The 11,204-nt window shown below is 43.3% G+C and overlaps 1 long non-coding RNA gene across 2 annotated transcripts; it reads left to right on the top strand.

Moving 5' to 3' along the window:
* The first annotated feature begins 273 nt into the window (after positions 1-273).
* Positions 274-10,403, top strand: LOC117243870. 2 transcript variants are annotated; one of them, XR_004495806.1, is made up of 4 exons: positions 274-427; positions 3,170-4,286; positions 5,027-6,153; positions 8,185-10,403. It is a non-coding gene; the product is annotated as an uncharacterized LOC117243870 (long non-coding RNA). The 2 variants fall into 2 exon arrangements; XR_004495805.1 differs by having other exon boundaries at positions 5,027-10,403.
* The last annotated feature ends 801 nt before the right edge of the window (positions 10,404-11,204 follow it).

The following is an 11,204-nucleotide window of genomic DNA, read 5'->3' as shown; positions in this document are numbered from 1 at the left end:
ATTAGGATAAAAGGAAGTGAGAGAGAGAGGTGGCTACTTACTGCAGTTTATGGTATTTGTGGCCTGTAATTGTCAAGGCTTGAAAAGTTGTATTTGCTGGCTAGAGACCAGTTCAGCAAATATGGTGTCTGGAAGCTGAAGGAGTGTTGCAATACTTAGCTCGGAGATTGTTGTTTCCAACAGATAGATCTGTTGGCCTAAATATCCTACTTGGCACAAGTCCATATAAAGTTATCAGTGGCAGCAGCATTGCATTACATGGCTCATTTTATGCTTCATGTTCAGTGATGTAAGGCAGTCAACTTGAAGAACAGGTGAAAGTGGTAATTCTTACTGTCCTGGACATACTTGTAGATGTCTGAAATGTATGAATAATTGCTGGACTTAATTGGCCATCTCTAAAACTGGCAGTCCTGAAAAGGACAAGGTAATTTGCAGCTGTTTCCTCATTTGTGGGTGGGGTTTATTTGGTTGGTTGGTTGGTTGGTTTGTTGGTTGGTTGGGGTTTTTTAACTGAGATCACTTGGGCAAAGATCTCTGGATTAGCAGGTTTTTTTTAACTTCTGTGGTTTGCATTCTCCCCAGGAATGGAAGCCTCATCTCTGCTTTGTTGTCAATGGATTTAGGAACACTGTTTCTTTAAGCTCCAGGTTCTATATATGAAATTAATTAGCCAAAGTATTTTTTACACTGTTTCTCCGAACACAGCTACTGAAACATACATACTTTGCTCTAGACGTTTTTGTACTTTTAGTACTAGGTGAATTATTAGTGTAGTCAGAACTCTGAACAAATACTACACTCGTGCAACAAAGTGAAAACAAGTCAACTTAATTAAAGAAACCAAACTTGATAATACTATGTGCTACTAGTACACAAGAAGCTGAAGTTCAGAATGAGCTGCAGGGAATATTTAAATACTGACTTTAGACAAACCTGACGTTTATCAAGGTTTATGTATAGCCTCAATTCTAGGCGTAGCCTAGAGAATGCAAGATAACATTTGTTCTTAAATATGCTGTGTTCCCAAATGCTTCCAAGAAGTGGCCACAAGAAGTTCACAACAGCTGCTACCCAGGCTAGTCTGAGACTGTGTATGTAATGGAAAATTTGCACCCAATGACAACAGTTAAGAGACATACTGGTTTACATGTGGAGACAGAATACCTTGCAGGAGGGGTTGTGTGTATGGACAATGCACATGACATGAAGTTTATTAAGACTGTTGTTTAGTCATTTTTACTATGTAACTATACTTCAAATCTGTAATGACGTTAAGACTTGGTATTGCAGTACTCAGCAAAGCATTTTTGACTGTATTACTGCATGATGTGGGCATGGTGAGGCCCAGACATCTAGAGAATGCTTTTTGGGAAAACACCTTCTCTGCAGGGCTTTGCAAAGTAACAACAGGTCAGGAAGACTTAACACCACTACCACCCTTTACTGTCAGTCTCCTTAGCTGCTGCAGTCCTCTAGAACTAATGTGAATAACCAGAGAAGAAAAACAATCTGGGCTAAACATTTTCTATTGCTTTCTACAAAAGCAATTTTTTTTTTTTGGTTGCGCAAATGATGCGAGTGAATTTCCCTCATTCTCACAGTCACTGCCCTTGCCTTTTAAACAGCAGCATAAAGGAGAGCACAAAATGCACTTAAGCCGCCTCACCTGCAGGACTTGAAGACAATTTCTTGCTTGTTGACATTTTACTTCTGTGTAAAATCTTTCAGGTAGCACTGCATCTGTACATGGACAGGTAGGGACTGTTAGGTTCAGCAGAGGAATGTTTTTCTCTGTTTCATACACTTGTATTTGTAAATACAACACTTGGATCAAGTAAAGGTAAAAAACAGTCTGCCTTAAATAGGTTGGTATGTGCAGAGACCACAAAAAACACCATCATCACACTTTCTCAGTTTGAGGTAACTTGTTACTAAACTGGAACAAATAAACCCTAATGCTTTTCCTTCTATTGCTTTAGATACAGAAGTTGAAATATTCACTAAAACTGGCAGATACACTAATGGCCTTGGGAAAGGCTATGAGCCACTTCAGCGGGTCTGTTGCTGAATTTCCTGAGGAAGTGAGAGACCACCTTACACAGAATCATTTCTTAACCCTTGTGGTAGCAACTGAGGCTACATTTTTGATATCTAATGGTAGATCTCTTTCACATTCAAATAGCAATTAAGTTGTCTTGGCAAAACATGAAAGAAGACCTTTGTCAACAAAGGTCTGCAAAATTTTCTTCAAGTTAGTTCCTAACAAGCAGCTATGGTGCAAATAATTGTCCCACTGCACAAAAGGCTAGTAGTGCTTCCTGTGTAAGATTATTTTTTAATCTTAAAATGTAGTTGTTTCTCTGTACCCCCCTTTTTCTCTTTTTTTCTTTTGTGCTTGGTAGAGCCTTCCAGCTGTGAAGGGATCTGATACATTAGGGGTCAAGAATGGAGAACTGTGGTTACCAAGAGCTAATATTGGTGAAATTAATTGTTCCACCAGTCTGATCTATGAGTCCACCCTCGTTCTTCTTCCAGTACTGCATTAGGACAAGGAAGCACTCTCTGCACAGGTTCAAGTTCAGTAATTTAGAATCTGCCAAAACTTCCAGGCTCAATTTTCTCGTGCTGACCCAGTCCCATAATACTTGGATTATAGCAGCACTGGTAAGCAGCACAGGGTAATCCTCCATCATGTTTCTTTGTCTTTCAAGATTTACCCTGAAGTACAGACAGAGAACTCCTCAAGTAGCTTTCAGGTGTATCACAGGAGCTTGTATAGAACTTTATATTTTCTTTAAATAAATAAATAAAATCTATAAAGTAACTGGGTAGAGCAGTGGATCAGTTCTGTGTGAAGTCCAGTCTTGCAGCTCTTTAGATGGAAGAACCATGGACTGTGCAGACCCCTTTTTCTCACTGTTCCATTTTGCTCCTGTTCTCAGCATAAGTAGCCAGTCTTTTGCTAGTTTGGATCCAAGGTTATGAGGGAGATGTGTATTTTCAGTACTACCTCAATAATATTAAGATGGCCTTCTTTGTCTCATGGTAGGAATCCCATAAAACTTGTGGAGATAAAGACAACCTGATGGATGGCTAAAGGCAGCTGATGTTTATACACTATATGATGTTAGGATTTAATAATTTGCAGTGACTCTGTCTTTTGCAGGTTCTGTGGAAGCAGATGCCCAACTCCCACAACAGTGCAGGAGAGAGGAACCATGGAGCATTGATTACTAAATCACTGTTGATGATACATGATTCCACTACACTAACAACACACATCATTACAAATATTGCCTAGTGTCTAATCTCACAATAAACACACAAACTGCCTTCACCAGGGAACATTCAACTGGTTGAATGACTCTTGTGTGCACTGCTGGGGTATTTTGGTGTGATCTGAGCTGTGGTAGGATGGCAGCAGAATGGAGGACTTAGCCAGCCAGCAGCTGTCTCCTGCTTCTCACCTTTCACAGTCTAATATGCTATCCTAGTGCTCCTATTTCTTGTCTCCTCCTTGATCTAGATGTCAGCTTTCTCCAGACCACTGGATTCAGTGCAGGATTGGGGAGAGAGGAGTATCATTTAGGGAACAAAAAGGTGATCTCTTTTGCCCTGAAAAATCCCAGATGCCAAATCCCGTGATTATTTTACAGCTGAATTCTATTTGGTTGATGATACTTTCTTCCAGGTAGAGCTGCTAATTTTTATTTCTGTGTTGTATCTTTAACAGTTTTGTGTGGTAAATGCTTAGGAACTGGTCTCTTAAAAAAAAAAACCTCAAAAATCCCCCAAAACAATGATTCTCACCGCCACAACAAAAAAAAAACCACCCTAAGCCCCAAAGAATTTAACAGTGCATCAAATACAACTTCAGTCTGACAATTTACAGTTCTAGGAGGCATGAATATTTTTCTTCCTTTACAGCAATTAATTAACTTTAGAGGAAGGTTAATTACAGGTAGTCAAGCTTCCCATTAGCTAAACACTGACTTGCCCAGCTGCTGCCCCTAGCCAGGTGTGGGGTTGCTGCTCAGCACCTCTTGCTCTCACTGGCTCTCTTCTCCTCCCACTGCAAGGTGTGGAGCACAGGAAAGTGTACCAAATGCTCTGTTCTCCTTGGCAGAGAGGGCAAAAAAAGCAGAGATAACAGGTCCTAACCTGCATTTCATATTCCAAAGCCTTTCTTCTTCATGTATCAGCGGACAGGGAAGATGCCATCCTCATCCCACTGGACCATGTCCAAAGGAACATCTAGCAGATCTGCTGCCTCTTTAGAGCAGGTAAGGCAGGGTTATTTGCCGAGCTGAAGACCACATTCTTGCTTGTGTCCAAGTATCCTTCATATGTTTACAGCAAATATAAGTAATATTTAAAGTGGCTGATGCCAAATCTTCTGCTTGAGCAGTGAGAGTAGCACAAATAACCACGGCTGTTGCTGTGCAGTCAGGGTGGCCCTGAACACCCCTCCAACACAGCTGGCTCTGCCAAGACTGCGTGTGATACCATCACATCCACTGCTGGCACTTGAGAGAAAAGGTAGCAAGAGCAAAACTTCACTAAAAACCCTAAAAACCTCTGTTGCTGGGCTCACATGCAGAGTAGAACATAAAGTGTAGGGTCTTTTATTGTTTTAAAATTAAACATTCTGTCAGAGTCTTGATTTCCAGACTGTTTTATATACTGTCTGTTTTTATAATTTCTATCTACTGGAGGCTAGAAGGGAACCCATACAGCAACTCGTCTGTGAATTTCACAGAAAGGAGTTAAGAACAATAGGTCTTCAAAATATAAGAAGAAAAAACCTTATGAAAGTTAACAACTGGACTAAATATTGATATAGCTGAAAATATTCCCTGGAAAGGAAAATTAATACTGGAATTATACCTGATGTGGTGGGAATGTAGAACTGGATGAGTGCATGGGTAACCTTGGAGAGAAGATTTGCTCTCAGTTTTCCACATATGAAGATGAAGCTAATAAGTGCTCTTCTTCCAGTGTTTTTTTACTTTGTCTGTTTCAGCTTTGGAAGATGGTGGGCGATTCTCAAGAGGATCTGTGAAAGATGATTGAGCAATGTTATATAATCAAAAATAAGTTTAGGAAGTCTAAGCTAATACTGACAGAACACAAAAGAGTAGCCTCATGCATAGGGACAGCCGTAAGGACTGGGCTGTCTGGTCCCAAGCAGATGTCTCTGGAGATGAGTTTTCAGAGGATCCAGTTCTGGAGCTAAAAATTACAAGAGGCTTCTTTCTCATGTGGATGCAGATGATGAAGGAACAAAGAGCTTCAGTTTGAGGAGAGGGTTGAGCCCCATGTCTCAATCCCTGCTTATCCCACCCCACCCATGATGTCCCCAGTCCAGGGCTGGTGGGGAGGCTGCTCCTTGCTGAGCACCCCTGCAGTGTCTGCAAGCTGCACATTGCAGAGCAGTTGGAAACGCAGGCTCAAATACCAAGACATTTAAAAAATATTACAGAATCCACGTTTTAATATTCCCTTAAACTTCTACAGTTTAGCACATCTTTGATTGTACCACAGAGTTAATTTAGGTCTTCAAAGGCAGAGAAACCTGAGATCTTAACTGCAGAAATCAGTCACTCGGGACAGTGGTTATCCCTGGTTTAATCAAGAAGCAGTTGTACAGCCCAGTCCAGAGGCTGACCATACAGTCTAAACCTCCCACCAGTAGCACCCAAGTGGGTTTGGCTCACTCCCCACTATTGACAACCCCCCAGCTCCCCACTGTCAAACAGAGGTCCCTGGGCTGCAGCTGTTCCCCATCTTGAAATCTGGGGGACTGCTGTGGGCAAAACCTGGGAGCTCCTCTACCTACCACCAGCCCTAGGAAGGACAGAACAGTCTCCCATTTCGCTGCTGCCAAAATAGTCTCCTGTTTCTCTGCTGCTAAAGCTGGGGGTTGAGGGTTGCTAAGCTTGAAGACCTCCTGCAGCTGAGCACTGACTGATGCCAGCCAGGAGCACCTCTGGGATTCCCCATCCTTTGCCCTGCCAGTCCCAGGTAGAGAGGGAGAGAAAAGTGCTCAGTCAGAGATTCAACAGTTCCATCACCTGTTCTGGGGCAGCTTCCAAATCCACCAGCCACACTGTGCTGCAAGCCCAGCTGCTCCAGTGGCTGTCTGAGCAGGTAGGATTGGAAGTAACTGGTATTGTGTTTGGGCTGTGGGGAGCAGAAGTATTTGGGAAGCTTGAATTGTGGCCATCTTGTTTGAGTCCTTTGGAAAGAAGGTGCTACTTGTGCTCCAGATCTTCTTTTTAAATGACCAGAGGAGTCCAGAATGAATGAATAAAAAAGTTAATTTTTTCCTCATGAGCGTCCCTGGTGCCCGTCTTTGACAGGGGAACACAGAGAAAGAGAATCTATGTATGCTTCTGTCCCCTTCCATCTGTGCTTAACCCCTGCCTTGCCACACCTCCAACCTTTTATTTTAAGTTAGAGAAAGATACTTCTGCATTGCACCTGTGAGGAAGACTCGGTGGAGCCTTCACTCAAGGCACAGCCATGCTGCAGCACAGCAGGGGCTGCAGACAAGCCTGCACAGAGATCAGCCAGAATGGGGGCTTGGACCCCACACCTGGGCACTTCCCAGGTGAAACAGCAGGTGATGGTTTGGTACCTCTATGTGTACCTTGAGATGAGCAAGGTGCTGCTGCTTTCCATGCCTGTGTGCATCTCAGCTGTCTCCAAAAGCAGAAAAGCAGAGGTGCTCACTCAAACCCTGGTGTGGTAACACAACCAGCCCAAACACTGTTCAGACAGCACACCTGAAATCCTGAGGGGAGAGACAAGAAGAGTGAAATCAAGAGGCTGATACCTGGCTAGAATGTATCAAAACCTCAAACTGAGAAAACTTTGAATGAAATCATTTTACCTGAGCTCCCAAACTGCAAGAAACAACTTTTCTGGGAAATAGTGGATTTCCAGCTACTCACAGAGGAAAACTTCATAGCCTGTTGGAACTGCACAACCAGGGATGCAGAAGCAGCCTCTGCCTGCTTTTTTGTTTTTTTTCTTTGTGACTTTTGCAACTCTTCTTTGACTAAGAATATCATTAATCAATTTAATTCACTAATAGGAGCAGGTAGCTGGACAATTGCTAGACCTGTGAAGGATATGCCTGTTTTTTAAATGAACATCCCCAGTGGGCAGATTACTTGCTTATTTCTTCCTTCAGCATCTTCAAAATATTTTTTCACAAGTGAACATTTTACAGTTCTCAGTTTTTCCGATTCCTGTTGTGGCCACTGTGTAGTGTCTGACTTTCAGGAGCATTGTAAGCTGCCTGGGAATGGAGATAGTGAGCAAGAGAACTCTAATGCATTAGAGGGGTAAGTAAGCAAATGTAGTGAGAATTAAGTAGATAGTAGGGCAGGGGTATCCACAGTGGGGGAAGTGTGGAGGAACCAGCCAAATGAAAACTAAAATTTGGAGAAAAATTAGCAACCCAAAACTTATCTAAAAGCAAAACCTTTGTTTTCTAGCCATGAACCTATCCCTCTGCAAGGGATGCTGAGCCCAAACTCCATGGAGGAATGAGTAGAAGAGCTGATTGTTTTGCACTAACCTGCCTCAGAACACTGGTGTTCCAAAGCAGAAACGTAACTTTGAGGAGATGGAGAGTTTTAACATCAGCTTTGGAGCTGGGAAAGAAAGCCAATGTCAGAGAAAGGTTTTGTTTGATGAGACAGGCACCACAAAGATCTGAAGGAGGCAGATCTACAGACAGTGCCCCGGAGAAGACCCCTGCAGTAAGGCTGGAGATGAGAATTAGGTTATTGACGGAGATACATGAACTGCCCTTACTCATACAAGTCACCCAAAAATTTTTATTATTGCTCCACTTTGGCACAAGGAGAAAAACAGTGACTTATTTCCCCTACTGGGTAGTCAGAAACCCCCTGACAATCCAAAGCAATTGGGACTCCTCCTTCCTGGCAGGGGGAGACAGCAAAAGTGAGTGGGGGAGCAACTCCTTGTGTCACCAGGGGCAAGACCTCAGCTTTTGCTTGTCTCAATAGGACCAAAGTGTGCTCCAGCCTGGATCCAACCTCTCTGATCTTTTAAAATACATCTTCATCTTTTTTTCTTGGCCAGAACTTCAGGTAATAGCTGTTTTTTAAGGAAATTTTAATGGCAGATCCCTTTATCTTGGAACAGGTGCAGATTCTTAAATTCCTGTGGCAACTGTTAGTCTGCTGAAACAGAGGTGATAAAATGAGAAAGCAAGAGGAAGAGCAGGATGGGGAAGAGGAGGATGCGAGCAGGAATGTATCCATTCCACAATTCCATGTACACTCCAAGCATTTAAGGTAACTTTTTTGGATAGCCATGTATTCTTACATTAATAAAACCATTTCCTATGTTATTTTTTTTTTTTGGCAGAAGGCTGAAGAAGTAGAAAACTGCCTCAGGAGTGTTCTAGCTGTTGAGTGCTGTGAAGGTGCCCTTGCAACCTCCACAAGTTTGGAAACACTTGTTGCTTGAAGGTGATTTGAGTGCAGGATTCACCCTTTAGTCCATGCACTTTTACAGGAACAGGGGTTCCAGAGGTGTAACTGGGATGTTTTATGAACAATTATTAAGGTTTTTGATGGACTGGAAAGCTATGCTTATCACAGGGACACTATAAAAAGCTCTCCAGCTTCCATAAGAGCTTGCTCTCTTTTGGGGCTTGGTCTGGATGATTTTTTCTGCAACATCTGATTTCTTACCCCTTCCCCACTTGTCCTGTGAAGTACACAGAGGAGAGAGCATGGGGAAAACATCCCTGGAAGCACAGCAGAAAGCTCATGGTTCCTGCCCTGGTGGTTTTCCTGGGACAGACCTAGTCACCACCCTCCAACACCTGTGGTGTCACAGTGATCCCTGTCTCACCCAGGAGCACCATCTGGCTTCCACCCCCTGCCCTCCCAGCTTGTGCAGCCTCAGGGTGCCAAGGGAGGAGCTGTGTCTCCCACCAGCACCAGCTTGTGAGCCAGCCCAGCGTGTCGTCCTGAAGCTGCAGGTGGTAAATTATGGCTGTCTCTGGCAAAGTCTGTGTCCCAAAGATGAAACTCATTTCTTCTACAACTTCTTGAGGAAAAACTAAATTGCAGCTGCTGCTTCTGTTGCAGCACACCACATGGGGAAGCTTAGCAAAACCAAGGAAGGGGGTTGCCATCATCTCTGCTTGAGCTGAGAGCAGCTGTTGATGTATCCAGTTCTGAGCTCCAGCACCCACCTACCCCATCGGGACTGGTGAAATGGATATGGGGAGGTAAGCAGGGTCTGAGACCAGCATCTCTGCTCATCTCTCACTGAGCCTGGCTAGCGGCAGAGAGGATTTCCACTTGAATACCTACCCGGATAGCTAAAGTCATCCTCTGCAGCATGTGGAAATATAAACCTTCCTTTTCCCGCCTGCTAAAGCCACCTGCTCTTGTCCCCTCCTGCTTTCTACTTTTAGCTCATTAGTTCCACTGTGACTACACTCTGCTGTCTCACTGCCTTTTACTGAAGGCACGTCACAGGCAACTAAATGTGTCTGAGCAGCTGTTTGACCCGCTTGCTGCTGAAAATCAGCACGGACCAGTGTCGAGTCCCTAATTAATAACAGCTCCAGGGGAGAAGCAGCCCCAAAAACTCCGACAGCTCCAAACACTGCCAAGGTCTTTTTGCCACACACTCCTCTCTAAAAGTTGATCCTTGTGGGTCCCTTCCAACTCAGGATATTCTATGATTCTCTGAGTCTATGATTTCGAACTTGTTTGGAGTAAGAAAGATGAGCCTCCATGGCTATAATGATAATTTTATGAGTTAGCTTCTTAAATATCATCACGACAACAGCTCATTGAAACGTGCTGCCAGCTTACTTTCTTGGTGGTGATATCCATGCAAAAACTTCCCATAATCTTCTACTAATCAGGAGGAATGTGAGTAGAACTCTGAGGAGGTACCCAGGAATTTCCAAAATTTCACTGGGTGCATTGGATCAGCCTTAATCAGGAAAGGCTCTGCTTTGATTCTCTCCCTTTGCTGGGAAGGTGGTCTTCCCCTCAAACAAGATAAAGTGTTGTCTTAATCAGCATCACCTTTGTAATCAAAGTACAGTTCCTCCTTGGCAAAGAGGGAAGAAGAAAACTGTCGTGTGTAAGAGAGAGATAGGAAGGATTTGCCAGTCATTTGGGTGTGAGGCAAAAGCTAAATGGCATTTGTGAGCTTCAGCAACAGGAATAATGAATGCAGCAGAAGTGAAGAGAGAAAGGAGGTGTAAGGAAGGAATTTCCTGTTGCTTTGCTAAACCTCACTGGAATGTGGGCAAGGAGAGGGGAAAACAAGGTACAAGGCTGAGGACAGAAGCACAAACCGGAAAATTCAGAAATTGCTCAGGAAGTTACAGAGGGAAGGGAAGGGAAGGGAAGGGAAGGGAAGGGAAGGGAAGGGAAGGGAAGGGGTTATTGGAATCAAGAATTTGGAGAGAAACACTGTGTGGAAAGAGAATATTCTGGGACACACCATGGGACAAACACACTGTGGAGCAGGTGGCTGTGGAAATTTTGTGATCTCTGCCTGTGAGAAAAGAGTGGGACTGAGCGAGATGAAGATGAAAATGAAGAAGAAATTATGCTTGTCCAAGAAGTCATTTCTGGCAGTGGATGACACTGCCTGGAGCTTTGTGTTTTATCCACTTTCTGCAACCAGTGCTAAAACTTGTCCTCTCTGTTATCTCATCACTGTCACCTCCTCACTTCCAGCTGCAGTGAAGGTTCTTATTACACAAAGTTGATTTGTGATGAATCCATTTATATGGTATATTCCTGAGTGCAAACTATTAACATTTGAATCAATAACCATGGAACTTGTAAAATTACATAAACAGCAGAAAGATTTGCAGGGAGGAGAAGATGATGTTTGCAGTCCTTTAAGTCATTAATAAAGAAGCAAAACTTCAGTTTCAGAGTGAGCTACAGAAAGAGTTTTATTTTTCTTCTTGCAGCTAACACACTGTTTTTCTTCTGGAGTCAGACAACTCTTTAGTTACTGAGTGAACAATATGGATTTTTGACTACCGCTCTCATCCCTTTTTTGCTTTCCTTTATGCTGGCACAAATTTGCTCTTCCTGTCAGACATCGGTTACTGCAAACCCACAAAGATCTCATCTGCTTTTAACTTCCTCCTCTCAGCTCAGGGTCTGCAC

This window comes from Parus major, chromosome 2, assembly GCF_001522545.3.
Source record: "Parus major isolate Abel chromosome 2, Parus_major1.1, whole genome shotgun sequence".
In the NCBI taxonomy this organism is placed as follows: Eukaryota; Metazoa; Chordata; class Aves; order Passeriformes; family Paridae; genus Parus; species Parus major.
This window is presented reverse-complemented; position numbering and strand designations above follow the sequence as displayed.